Below are 15,387 nucleotides of genomic sequence, written 5' to 3'. Positions count from 1 at the left end.
GGGTTGCAATGGAAGGGTTAGAGGGAGAAGGCATTATCACAAACACAAGAAGGGCAATAAGAATAATAAAGAAGATTACAAGATTGGGGAATATGCAGAATGCATGGCAAGAACAAGATGCAAAGGAATGAGATTGGATTGTCCACTTCACTGTGGTGGATCATGTTTCTATGATTGCCACCATATGTGTAAGCCTCATTGTTGGAGACCTTAATATACATTCTTTTTCAAGGGAATTAGAGATCGTATTAAGAGGTTCAATTTTTGTCAAACCTAATTTAACAATCCAATCTTTTTACTTTTCTTTTTTTTTTGGCTTGCTCCACCTATCTATCATCACTTATGTTGTCATTGTTCTTGTTTCTATTTTGCATGTGATTAAATTTTTCATTTTTCTTCATCAATGAATGCTTTTTATTGTACTTTTGTCATTGTAATGAAATAAAATTAAATTTTTATTGTTTGGTTTAGAAATAAAAAAGAAAAACAAAAGAAAAAAAATAGTATGGGGTTTATCTAAATGTTTTTTATTCAAGCATGAGATGAAATTAATGGAAAAAGTGCAAATAATGCTAAAATTACAAATCATTTTATATATTATAAAAACTTTATATATTTTAATGAGAATCTAAATTATTTGCTGACTAATCATTTTCACAATCGATGTGACTAATCATTTGCTGACTTATTGACTTGAAATAATATATATATTATCATGCATGCATTTTCCTTATTTCGGGTTATAAAGAAGCCTCAGAGAGATTGAGAAGCGAAAATCAATTTCAGTCCATTCGCACTCGCTCTTCGCATTTCGGTCGCACTCATCATCGCTCTTCGCATTTCGGTCGCGATCCAGCTGGTATGGGACACCCAACTGAGAAAAGAATCGATGAGCAGGAAGAGTATAACAAGAAAGAGGGAAAACCCACGGGAATTGCAATTAGGGTTCCGAAAAGAAGCGCTGGTTTGAAACTGGTGTCTGCAAGTAATGAAAGAAGAGAGTGTGTGAGGCCTACACAGGGTTATCAAATTGCTCATAATGTTCCGGTGAAATTTTCGAAGCTCTTCCACCTGAAAATCAACGCAACGATGCAAAGCAGAAACCAGAATCACCCAAGTGCAAAGTTCCCTTGCAGACACCAGTTTTAAAACAGGGCTTCTTCTTTTAGGAACCCTAATTTTCCCTCTTTCTCGTTATACTCTTCCTCATCTTATCGCATTACTTTTTTGGCTTCCATATGATTAGGTCTTCATCTGATTAGTTACAACACACACTGCACTTTCCAGTTGGTTCGCACTCATACTTGATTGCTGGTTCTCGCATTGGTCATCATCGCTCTTCAGGATCGTCATCGCGTTACTTTCTCTCTTATTTGAATTCTGATTTTATCGTACATTATCTTTAGCAAATTCTTTCAATTATGTTATTATATTATATGTATATAAAGATTAATTATTAAATTAATTATTTGTTAAAATAAATATTTAAATAGAAAATACACATTTAAAGCTAGCAATGAGTGCTAAGTGCGGGAACATTAAATATTTACTTCAGGGGTATGAGCGGAATTTTAGGTTCTAAAAACAAGACTTTGATATGGGCCAAAGTTTGGGTCTGACAAAAAAATATAGTTGAAAAATTGGCTGGATATCCAAAAAATTCTTAAACAATAACTAAGATTTATAGCCCAAAAAGGGAATAAAAGTGATTATAAAAGTTGTGTTCAACTCAAGCAAAGGAGGTGGGTTTAAATGGGGTCGGAGTGGAGGAGGAAGAGGTGGTGGTAGTAGTGGAGATGGCGGCGGCGGCGGTGGTGGTGGATGGGGTTGGGGAGGAGGAGGGGGTGGTTGGTGGAAATGGGGTTGCAATGGAAGGGTTAGAGGGAGAAGGCATTATCACAAACACAAGAAGGGCAATAAGAATAATAAAGAAGATTACAAGATTGGGAAATATGCAGAATGCACGGCAAGAACAAGATGCAAAGGAATGAGATTGGATTGTCCACTTCACTGTAGTGGATCATGTTTCTATGATTGCCACCATATGTGTAAGCCTCATTATTGAAGACCTTAACATACATTCTTTTTTAAGGGAATTGGAGATCGTATTAAGAGGTTCAATTTTTGTCAAACCTAATTTAACAATCCAATCTTTTTACTTTTTTTTTTTTTTTGGCTTGCTCCACCTATCTATCATCACTTATGTTGTTATTTCTATTTTGCATGTGATTAAATATTTCATTTTTCTTCATCAATGCATTTTTTTTGTACTTTTCGTCATTGTAATGAAATAATGCTTGTTAATGATAATTAAGGCGCTCATGTTGGCGCACTTGTTAGTTTTCAATTGAGATATCAACTGTGAAATATGTTGATTAGCTTTTCGTTAATTTATTTATAAGAATTTCATTGACTAGTAAGACAATGATTAGATTAAACTTTTTCTATAAATGATTAATCCCTTGCACCATATTTGCCAGCTGGTTTTATACAGGTCGCTTATAATAGAATAAAATATGATTTTTATTCTTAATGTTTTTAAATAAAATGATAAAGGTAATTATTAAGAATTTTGCTAGGTATAGAAATTAACTCTGGTAAACAATGTGAAAATAAGTTTTAGAATTCATTCAATAAAGTAAAAAAAATATTCTATTCTAAATTATCTCCTAAATCTTAATATTAGAATAACTATTTTCAATTGAACATCTAATCATTATTAACCGTGCATAAGTAAATCGAATAAAAAAAATCATCCAAATAAGAATAATAAATATAATCATCTGCATACCTATTGAATTGAATATTCAAAATATTCATTGTTCACATTATTTAGTATTCTGTATTCTCAATGTCTACCTATATTTTTTCGATTAATAATAATGCGTACAATAAGAATTAAATTTAATAATTAGAACATAATAATAAAATTAATTATAATTTTTAAAATGTTATTAGGGATATGTATTAGATTAAATATTAAGAATAATTTTAAAAATTTTTGAAAATATTAAGAATAAAAATATATTTTATATTTAAAAAAATAAAATACAAAAAATTCAGAGGCTTTACAGTTTATACAGTATATTTCTTATATATATATTAGGGTTTTTTATTTTTATATTTTTATAGATATTTCATATTTGGGTTGAGTAATACTGTTTGCCATGATGACTTTATTTTTTCAAAAATATGTTAAGAAAACATCCTTAGTAGTTGCTATTTATATATTATTTGTAATAGGGTAAAATCTTATAATAGAAAAATGAGGACAAGTATTATTTCTGTGCATATACTGGTACTATTATTTTTGGACACACACTTGGTGTTGCTCATACCGAAGACACTCATTCACTTAATTCGTAGACATACTAAAAATAACATCTTCGAATTGTTGACCCTAAAATGGATACCAAGACTACTACTTTTTGAATTAATAATTTTCTATAAACGTATAATAATACGGTAGTGGAGAACCAGAGATGATGATAAATACTGTTCTGACTTCAACAATGGGGACACCTTTAATTTTATCGGGACACACATATTTTGAGTTTTCAAGTTTCAACTCAAATACACATTGTTTGGTTAGGGAATATGAATATATATATATATATATAAAATAAAAGATTAAATTTTTTATTGTTTGATTTAAAAAAAATAGAGAAAAAAAAAGTGGTATGAAGTCTATTTAAATATTTTTTTTTGAAACATGAGATAAAAATTGATAGAGAAGGTATAAACAATGCTAAATTACAGTTTTACCTTTTATTTAATAGAAAAAAAATTTTAAATTTCCTCTCTTTCAAATCTCAAAACACGTCTCTCGTCTTCTTCAGTTTTTTTAAAAAAAATATTTTTTTATTTTTTTATTATTATTATTGAATTACAACTTCGATCTACGCAAGATAGAAACGTACAAAGGCTAATCTTTAATTAATTAAAATCTTACTCGGTATTGCCATTAAAAATAAATAATCAATAAAAAACCAATCAAGTCAAAGTCCAACACAAAGAACCTTGCAACAATAAAATAATCAGACTTAAAAGATTACAAAAATACTCAAAAAAATACCAATTAAATGTTCACTTTTGAGTATGATTGAAAGTGAGTCAAATCAGTTTATGAGCCAACTCGAATTCGACTCATTAATAGCTCGATAAGCTAAACTCATGAGCTGGTGAGCCAAGCTAGAGCCTGTAATTGAGCTCATAAATTAAATGAGCCGAGTTTGAGTTTGGATATAATGACCCAACTTTCAATACGTTATGATCGTACCAAAAATAAGGCCTTACTAACCTGTTTTCCTTATTAACTATTTAATATTGAGCATTTCGTTCGATATCATGTTTCAATCTTTAATAAAATACCAAAAAATTATTTTCAACTCATTAAAAATCGTATATCAAACATCACCAAGTAATAATAATCATTTAATTAATAATAATAATAAATCTTATACAAGTAAATCAAAATAAAATTCAGATACAACACATATCCCTCTGTATAAAATAAAAATCTTAAGCAACAATCGAGGGAACTCTATGAAAATAACTTAACTCATAAATAAAGTCAATAATCACCCGCAGCTTCAAACCAAGTTTTCGAACCTGTGTCACTGGAAGGGTGGAAGATATTGGAATGAGAACAAACTACACGTTCTCAGTAGAAAAGGGAATATCATCAAAGTAAAGAAATACTTGCAAATAGAATTAATTTTATTATAAAAACAGTTTATCCATAAAACAACTTTTTGGAAAAGTTTTGTGTAAATACTAAAGGTTGTGGTAGGCTTAGAGAAGGGGGTTTGAATCTATGTCTTCCTTTTTGTTGTTGTTATAACCCTTTTAAAACTACACTTTCAATTCTGATTCTGTTTGTACTCAGCAGCGGAAATTTATGAGACAATTTATTTTTGTCTCATGAATATCAGAAAACAGAACATAGCAGAGAAGAGAAAAGCTAACACCAGCATATATCCTGGTTCGGTTGTCTTGTGCTATGCAACCTACGTCTAGTCTCCTCCACAACAATGGAGGAATTTCCACTATAGTTAAAAGTATTGCATACACCAATTTCACATTCAAGTTCTAACCTAACTTGATATTGGCTATGCTAACACCTAACTATTCACTCTTAGTGCTAACCCAACTAAGAAAGGGATACCTACCAGGTACAAGATACAAGATACTTAACCAACCTAAAGAAATCAGAAAATAACTCTAGACTTTTCTCTCAAGTGTATCACTCTGCCTTTTTTCACTCATGGCTTTTACTTGAGCTTTCTCACAATGTCTTTTCTCACAAGAAATTACAGAAAGATAAACTTAGAAAAGTACATTACAATAAGTAAAACATGAAGGAGATTGACTTCATCAACAGCCTTTGTGCTATGCGAAAACCAGATTAGCTAGCCTCTGATTCAGTTCTTCATACTGGCGGAATGCACATTTGATTAGGTTACACTATCCAGTTAGTTGAACTTTCTCAAAGAACACTTCTCAGAACAAAACCTCAATATTCTGGTTATTCTCCTTAGTTCTGAATGAACATCAAACCTCTTTTATCTCCTTGCATGTTGCTTGGTTCTTCTTCCAAGGTCAACACCTTGAGCCTTGAGTTTCACCAACCCACAGATTCACTTTTTCTCATTAAACCTTAGAGTAGAAACTTTGCTTCTGACTCCTTCATCTTGGCCAAAAGCCATAAAGCAGCAACTACAAAAGTCTTCTAGTGGTCAACTTAATTTGAACTCTTGAAAATCAACTTGGTCCCCAAGACAAGTTTGAGACCGTGGATACACAGCAGATTGGGGATGAAAGCAACTTTCTCTTGTATGCCATTTTTGGACTTGCAGAGAGTTGGGAAGAAGAGAAGAAGATCTGATGCATGGAAGAGGAAATAGTTTACCTTTAATCTTGACCTAAGCTTGATTTGGTTTGAGCTGGATGATTATACTTCGGCCTCTCAAGCTTGATCTTTCTCTTTCTTTCTTCTTCTGTGAATGGCATGTGGAAGAAGCACTTTCTCTTTCTCATTCTTACTTTTCTGAAACTCTGATTTGACTAAGACAAAAGAGAGAGGAACGTTGCTTTGGTAAGAGCAAGATGGAGGGAATTGAACTCAACTCGGGCTTGGATCGGATATGGTTCATGTAACCCGTTTGGCCCATCTGACTTCTTTCTTTGTTTTTCATTGGGCTTCATTTGATTTACTAACCCATCAGCTTTGTTTTATTTTCCATTCCATTTGGGCTGTAATTCAAATTTTGGCCTGCAACATTTTATAAATAATTAGTAATATACAATTATCAATAATCCACACTAATTATTTATCTTGCCAAAAATAATGTTTGTCATCATTGATTAATTTAGTTAATTTCGTAACTCAACGAATACTTACTTTGAAAAGTCTTAAATTTTTCTTTAGTTTACAAATCAGTAAAGTGAAAAGTTTAAAGGAATGAAAAGGACCAAAGATATGGCAAAGAACTTTCTACCCACCAACTTACTTCGCTCATTTCTATCTAACTAATATATAAATTAGAATAATAAGTCCAGACTTGGTTCTTCTCAAACTCAAGAAGCTCTTCCTCCATTGCTTTAACCTAAGAAGGGTCACTAAGGGCTTCCTTGACATTTTGAGGCTCTATTTGTGAGAGGAGGGCAATGTTTGATTCTTCATTTGCCTTTCTAGTGGATGACCGAGTTCTAACCCCTTGAGAGACGTCCCCAATGACAAATTCCTCTGGATAATTCTTCAAGAATCTCTATTCACGAGGTCTGGTGGACTTGGAGGCAGATTCAGTTACCAAGGGATTTTGGGTGCTGCTGGCTTCAGGATCTCCCTCAGATTCATGAGACAAAATGGAATTATCTCTCAAATTTTTAGCAACTGTAGTTTCTGGGTCAAGTTGAGCAGAATTTTCATTTTCTTGATTTTGCCCAGTTTCAACGTCCTTTTGAGCTTGATTTCCTGCATCACAATCTTCCAAAATGCTTTGCACCAAGTTAGTATCACAAAATGTAACATGTATGGACTCCTCAATAATCCTAGCATCTTGATGATAAACCCTATATGCTTTACTAGTTGTGGAATATCCTACAAACATACACTCATAAGCCTTTGGATCAAATTTACCTAAATTATCCTTGTTATTTAAAACAAAATATTTGCATCCAAAGATATGTAAGTAGTCTAAGTTTGGTGGGTAGCATTTCCAAATTTCATAAGGGGTTTTCTTCAAAAATTTTCTTATGATTCTTCTATTCAAAATGTGGCAAGCCGTGTTAACCGCTTCAGCCCAAAGGAATTTTGGAACATTGCTCTCACAAAGCATAGCTCTTGTCATCTCTTGTATGCTTATATTTCTCCTTTCCACCACACCATTTTGTTGTGGTGTCCTTGGACAAGAAAAGTTGTGAGATATTCCAAATTCCTCACAAACGGATTCAAATAAATTATTTTCAAATTCAGTTCCATGATCACTTCTTATAGAAGAGATTTTCAAATCCTTTTCATTTTGAATTTTCTTGCAAAAAGGTTCAAAGGCCGAAAAGGCTTCATTTTTGTGTGCAAGAAATAAAACCCAACCAAACCTAGTATAGTCATCCACAATTACTAAACTATAATGTTTACCGCCTAGGCTTTGAGTTCTTGTTGGACCAAATAAATCAATGTGTAGCAACTCAAGTGGTCTTTTAGTAGAGATGTCTTCCTTTGGTTTAAAAGAACTTTTTGTTTGTTTTCCCATTTGGCAAGCATCACAAGTGATGTCTTTGTCAAACTTTATCAAAGGAAGACCTCTTATTAATTCTTTCTTTACAAATTTGTTTATTTGAAACATACTTGCATGGCCCAATCTCTTGTGCCATAACCACTTTTCAGATTCTTTAGAGTGAAGACAAGCTACATTTTGATCTTTTAGTTCATCAAGAGTAAGACCATACATATTATTAAAATGCTTGGCGACAAACATAACTTCATTTGTCTTTTCATTAACAACACAGCATTCAAGTCTTTTGAAAGTCACTAAGTATCCTAAATCACACAGCTGACTTATACTCAAAAGATTGTGCTTCAAACCACATACCAAAAGTACATCATCAATGAAAGTAGATTGCTCATTACCTACTTTTCCAATAGCAATAATTTTACCTTTACCATCATCTCCAAAGGTCACAAAACCTCCATTATACTTATTTAGTTTGATGAAGTAGGTTGACCTTCCAGTCATGTGCCTTGAACATCCACTATCCATATACCACATGTCCTTTTTGTTCTTGGATGCTAGGCAAATTTGCATGATGAGTTTCAAGTAGCCTTAGGTATCCAAATTAATTTGGATCCTTTGAAGTTAATCCATCTTGGTTGCCCAAGTGCATTGAAATCACAAACAACATTGTAAACTTTGTTTCCTACAACTCTCTTTTCAATGAAGCATTGTGCATATGAGTGACCAAATTTTTTGTAATTAACACAGTAATTTTCTGATGTGTATCACTGAAGTTTAGATGAGCTACCATGCTGGAAATGATTAAATGATTAAAATTTTCTGATTTTTGGAAGAGGTGTATTTCTTTTGATAAACTAATTTTTGTTATAATTATTCCTCTTTGCAAAAGCATTTTCACCAGAATTTTTGAAAACCTTTGGATTTTTCGAATATGAGGTTTTGTTGTAAAATGGTGGTTTCTTGAAGGCAACCTCATTTTTCCAAAAATATCCCAAACCTGGCCTGTTTGAAGTAGGTTTGGTTCTTGGTGAAGGTTTAGTTTCACTTGTGTGAACTTCATCAAATTTCTTCTTAGGTGTGGGAACATACCCAATACCAGATTTGTTAGATGTGATTTTTGTATTTGATGAAGAAGTCACAAATTTTATAGAGGAATTATTAAAAGCTGCACTTTCCTTGGTTATATAACCTAAACCAGATTTTTCAAACAATGGTCTTTGGCTTGCAAGTAATTTATCCAAGTTACTAGAACTTTGAGCAAATTTTGCTAAGTCACCATTTAGCCTTTTAATCATATCATTTAATCTTTCATTTTAAGCAATTAGCTCTTGGAAAGGATCCATAATGTGCTTTCCTTTTAATTTTTCAAGTTCAGATTTTAAAAATCTATTTTCTTCAATAATGTCCAAAGCACATTCATTTTTCTTCACTTTTTCTTTCAAAAAATCATTTTCAGCTCTTAACACATCTCTTTCAGATCTGCACTTATTGTATTTATCTAGCAACTTTGATATATTTAAGATAAGATCATCAATAATAGCATGTAAATCATCTATGGTCAAATCATAGTAGTTTACCTCATCAAGATTGTTGTTTCCAGCCATGAAACAATCATTGTCTTCACCTTCAGATTCTTCTTCTTTGTTTGAGTCATTCTCAAGATCCTCCCAAGCTGCCATGAGTACTCTATTCCTTTCCTTCTTTCCTTTGTCCTCCTTTTTGAGCTTTGGACAATTTAGCTTGAAGTGTCCAGCCTCCTTGCAGTGATGGCACGTCACCTTGCTCAAGTTGAACTTGTGCTCCTTTGAACTTGAACCCTTGTATTTTCCATTGTTCTTCATCATCCTTCTAAATCTCCTATCAAAAAACAAAAGCTCATCATCTAAAATACCATCACTAGACTCACTCTCTTTCGGTTCTATATGTGATTTAAGGGCTATTCCCTTTTTTTTGAGTTTGTGTTTGTGTGTGTGGCTTCATAGGCAAGGAATTTTCCTCTCAGCACATCATAGGTTATGTGACTTATGTTGTTGCTCTCAGTTAGGACAGTGGCAGTATTTTCCCATTCTTTTGTGAGGCTTCTAAGGAGTTTTTTCACCAAGGTTTATTCTGCATAGTTTGTACCCATAGCATTAAGGTTGTTGATTATGATTGAGAATCTCTCAAACGCTTCATCAATGCTTTCTCCATCCTTCATGCTAAACATCTCGTACTCTTTTCACAGCATATCAATCCTCGTTTCTTTGACTTGTTTAGTGCCTTCGTGTGTAACTTGGAGTTTTTTCCATATTTCTTTGGCTGTCTTGCATCTAGACACCTTCTGGTACTCTTCAAAGCTGATAGCACAGTGAAGAAGGTTGATTGCTTTAGCATTCAGCTCTATCTTCTTCTTATCATCTTCGTTCCACTCAGCTTCTTCTTTTGGAGTCACCACTCCATCAACACTTATTTTTGTTGGGATCTTGGGACCGCTTACAACAATCTTCCATATGTTATAGTCAATGGATTGGATGAAGATCTTTATCCTTTCTTTCCAGTAGGAATAGTTCTTCCCGTTGAAGAAAGGTGGCCGGTTGTTTGACTGGCCTTCAGTGAGGGTGTAGGCAACTGTTGTTGTGCCCAAGTTGTTCACCATTGGATCTTTGCTCCAAGTGGTTAAGCTTGATTCTTGAGACCTTAGCTCTTGATACCAATTGAAGGTTGTGGTAGGCTTAGAGAACGGGGGTTTGAATCTATGCCTTCCTTTTTGTTGCTGTTATAACCCTTTTAAAACTACACTTTCAATTCTGATTTTGTTTGTACTCAGCAGCAAAAATTTATGAGACAATTTATTTTTGTCTCATGAATATCAGAAAACAGAACATAGCAGAGAAGAGAAAAGCTAACACCAGCATATATCCTGGTTCGGTTGCCTTGTGCTATGCAACCTATGTCTAGTCTCCTCCACAACAATGGAAGAATTTCCACTATAGTTAAAAGTATTCCAGTCTTCTCCACAACAATGGAAGAGTTTCCACTATAGTTAAAAGTATTACATACACCAATTTTACATTCAAGTTCTAACCTAACTTGACATTGGCTATGCTAACACCTAACTATTCACTCTTAGTGCAAACCCAACTAAGAAAGGGATACCTACCAGGTATAAGATACAAGACACTTAATCAACCTAAAGAAATCAGAAAATAACTCTAGGCTTTTCTCTCAAGTGTATCACTCTGCCTTTTTCCACTCATTGCTTTTACTTGAGCTTTCTCACAATGCCTTTTCTCACAAGAAATTACAGAAAGATAAACTTAGAAAAGTACATTACAATCAGTAAAACATGAAGGAGATTGACTTCATCAACAGCCTTTGTGCTATGCGAAAACCAGATTAGCTAGCCTCTGATTCAGTTCTTCATACTGGCGGAATGCACCTTTGATTAGGTTACACTGTCCAGTTAGTTGAACTTTCTCAAAGAACACTTCTCATAACAAAACCTCAATATTCTGGTTATTCTCCTTAGTTCTAAATGAACATCAAACCTCTTTTATCTCCTTGCATGTTGCTTGGTTCTTCTTCCAAGGTCAACCACTTGAGCCTTGAGCTTCACCAACCCACAGATTCAATTTTTCTCATTAAACCTTAGAGTAGAAACTTTGCTTCTGACTCCTTCATCTTGGCCAAAAGCCATAAAGCAGCAACCACAAAAGTCTTCTAGTGGTCAACTTAATCAGAACTCTTGAAAACCAACTTGGTCCCCAAGACAAGTTTGAGACCGTGGTGGATACACAGCAGATTGGGGATGAAAGCAACTTTCCCTTGTATGCCATTTTTGGACTTGCAGAGAGTTGGAAAGAAGAGAAGAAGATCTGATGCGTGGAAGAGGAAATAGTTTACCTTTAATCTTGACCTAAGCTTGATTTGGTTTGAACTGGATGATTAGACTTCGGCCTCTCAAGCTTGATCTTTCTCTTTTTTTCTTCTTCTGTGAATGGCGTGTGGAAGAAGCACTTTCTCTTTCTCTTTCTTACTTTTCTGAAACTCTGATTTGACTAAGACAAAATAGAGAGGAACGTTGCTTTGGTAAGAGCAAGATGGAGGGAATTGAACTCAACTCGGGCTTGGATCGGATATGGTTCATGTAACCCGTTTGGCCCATCTGACTTCTTTCTTTATTTTTCATTGGGCTTCATTTGATTTACTAACCCACCAGCTTTGTTTTATTTTCCATTCCATTTGGACTGTAATTCAAATTTTGGCCTGCAACATTTTATAAATAATTAGTAATATACAATTATCAATAATTCACACTAATTATTTATCTTGCCAAAAATAATGTTTATCATCACTGATTAATTTAGTTAATTTCTTAACTCAACAAATACTTACTTTGAAAAGTCTTAAAATTTTCTTTAGTTTACAAATCAGTAAAGTGAAAAGTTTAAAGGAAGGAAAAGGACCAAAGATATGGCAAAGAACTTTCTACCCACCAACTTACTTCGCTCATTTCTATCTAACTAATACATAAATTAGAATAATAAGACAATACCTAATTCATCCTACCTCAACCTCCATCTCCACAAATTAAAAACAATCCTCATCGCGCCTCCACTAAAGAGGGTCTTACTGGTAAACAAACACATATAAGGCAAACAAAGAAATCACAGATAGAATTCAAGTACAGCAAGTAAAATAAATAGTAGATAAACATGGCTAAGCAATTAGGCAAACCAAAACAAATGCACACTCAATCAAAACATACGAATGCATATGATGCATGCCTGTCCTATAGCTGATGAGCTCATCTGTCAGTTATACAGCTGGTGCACGAAATTGCAATCACACTTTTGCAATTCCGCACAACTAACCAGCAAGTGCACTGGGTCGTCCAAGTAATACCTTACATGAGTAAGGGTCGATCCCACGGAGATTGTCGGCTTGAAGCAAGCTATGGTTATCTTGTAACTCTTAGTCAGGATATCAATAATTATCAGGGTTGATTGTGAAAAGTAAAAGAACATGAAATAAGTACTTGTTTTGCAGTAATGGAGAATAGGTTGAGGTTTTGGAGATGCTCCATCTTCTGAATCTCTGCTTTCCTACTGTTTTCTTCTTCAAGCACGCAAGGCTCCTTCCATGGCAAGCTGTATGCAAGGGTTTCACCGTTGTCAGTGGCTACCTCCCATCCTTTCAGTGGAAATGTTCAACGCACCCTGTCACGGCACGGCTATCCATCTGTCGGTTCTCAATCAGGCCGGAATAGAATCCAGTGATTCTTTTGCGTCTGTCACTAACGCCCCGCCCTCAGGAGTTTGAAGCTCGTCACAGTCATTCAATCATTGAATCCTACTCAAAATACCACAGACAAGGTTTAGACCTTTCGGATTCTCTTGAATGCCGCCATCAATTCTAGCTTATACCACGAAGATTCTGATTAAGGAATCCAAGAGATATCTACTCAATCTAAGGTAGAACGGAGGTGGTTGTCAGGCACGCGTTCATAGTTAAGAATATGATGAGTGTCACGGATCATCACATTCATCGGGGTTAAGAACAAGTGATATCTTAGAACGGAAGTAAGCATGATTGAATAAGAAACAGTAGTAATTGCATTAATCCATCAAGACACAGCAGAGCTCCTCACCCCCAACCATGGGGTTTAGAGACTCATGCCGTAGGAAGTACACAAAGAAACGTGTAAAGTGTCATGAGGTGCAGATACAATGTCAAAAGATCCTATTAATAGTGAACTAGTAACCTAGGGTATACAGAAATGAGTAAATGACGTAAAAATCCACTTCTGGGTCCACTTAGTGTGTGCTTGGGCTGAGCATTGAAGCTTTCATGTGTAGAGACTTTTTCTGGAGTTAAACGCCAGCTTTTATGCCAGTTTGGGCGTTTAACTCCAATTTTTATGCCAGTTCCAGCGTTAAACGCTGGGAATTCTGAAGCTGATTTGCAATGCCGGTTTGGGCCATCAAATCTCGGGCAAAGTATAAACTATTATACATTGCTGGAAAGCCCAGGATGTCTACTTTCCAACGCCGTTGAGAGCGCGCCAATTGGGCTTCTGTAGCTCCAGAAAATCCACTTTGAGTGCAGCGAGGTCAGAATCCAACAGCATCTGCAGTCCTTTTCAGCCTCTGAATCAGATTTTTGCTCAGGACCCTCAATTTCAGTCAGAAAATACCTGAAATCACAGAAAAACACACAAACTCATAGTAAAGTCCAGAAAAGTGAATTTTAACTAAAAAATAATAAAAATATAATAAAAACTAATTAAAATATACTAAAAACATACTAAAAACAATGCCAAAAAGTGTATAAATTATCCGCTCATCACAACACCAAACTTAAATTGTTGCTTGTCCCCAAGCAACTGAAAATCAAAGTAGGATAAAAAGAAGAGAATATACTATAGACTCCAAAATATCAAGGAAACTCAGCTCCAATTAGATGAGCGGGACTAGTAGCTTTTTGCTTCCGAACAGTTTTGGCATCTCACTTTATCCTTTGAGGTTCAGAATGATTGGCATCTATAGGAACTCAGAACTCAGATAGTGTTATTGATTCTCCTAGTTAAGTATAATGATTCTTGAACATAGCTAGTGTATGAGTCTTGGCTGTGGCCCAAAGCACTCTGTCTTCCAGTATTACCACTGGATACATACATGCCACAGACACTTACTTGGGTGAACCTTTTCAGATTATGACCCAGCTTTGCTAGAGTCCCCAATTAGAGGTGTCCAGGGTTCTTAAGCACACTCTTTTTGCCTTGGATCACAACTTTATTTCTTTCTTTCTTTTTCTTTCTATTTCTTCTCTTTTTTTTTTCTTTTTTTTGAATCACTGCTTTTTCTTGCTTCAAGAATCAATTTGATGATTTTTCAGATCCTCAATAACAGTTCTCTTTTTCCTCATTCTTTCAAGAGCCAACAATTTTAACATTCTCAAAACAACAAATTCAAAAGACATATGCACTGTTCAAGCATTCATTCGGAAAACAAAAAGTATTGTCACCACATCAAACTAATTCAACTAGTTTCAAAGATAAATTCGAAATCCTGTATTTCTTGTTCTTTTGTGATTAAAGCATTTTTTATTTAAGAGAGGTGATGGATTCATAGGACATTCATAGCTTTAAGACATGAATTTTAAATTTTATTAATTATGAATTAAGAACAAGACTCAAAAATAGATATAAGATGAGACTAGAAAAAAATAGAAAACAAAAAATTTAAATAGGCTCCTAATGATAGAGGTTTTCACAGAGTTAGGACTCAACAACCTTGATTTTGAGAAGTGGATGCTCCCTCAAATTGAGGGGAGAATTTTTGGCGTTTCAGTTCTTGAAGTTCACGCCCCTGCTTCTCTTGTTCCTTCAGCAATTTGCAGAGCATGCAGTTCTGATTCTGCTGTTCTTCCTTAAGTTGCTCCATAGTTTCTTGCAACTTGGTGATAGATGCTTCTAGGCTGGCCCAGTAGCCAATTTCAGGAAATTCAGGGAGGAACTCCTGCGCCCTCCTTTTGATAGAGTTGTCTTGCATTTGTCCTTCCATTGACTTCTTGGTGATTGGATGTTCAATGGGTATGAATTCATCTACTCCCATCTTTATCCCAGCCTCTTTACAGAGCAAGGAGATCAAGCTTGGGTAAGCCAGTTTGG

Source organism: Arachis hypogaea, chromosome 6 (assembly GCF_003086295.3).
Source record: "Arachis hypogaea cultivar Tifrunner chromosome 6, arahy.Tifrunner.gnm2.J5K5, whole genome shotgun sequence".
Classification (NCBI taxonomy): domain Eukaryota; kingdom Viridiplantae; phylum Streptophyta; class Magnoliopsida; order Fabales; family Fabaceae; genus Arachis; species Arachis hypogaea.
The sequence above is the reverse complement of the archived record's forward strand: the minus strand, read 5'-3'. Positions refer to the sequence as shown.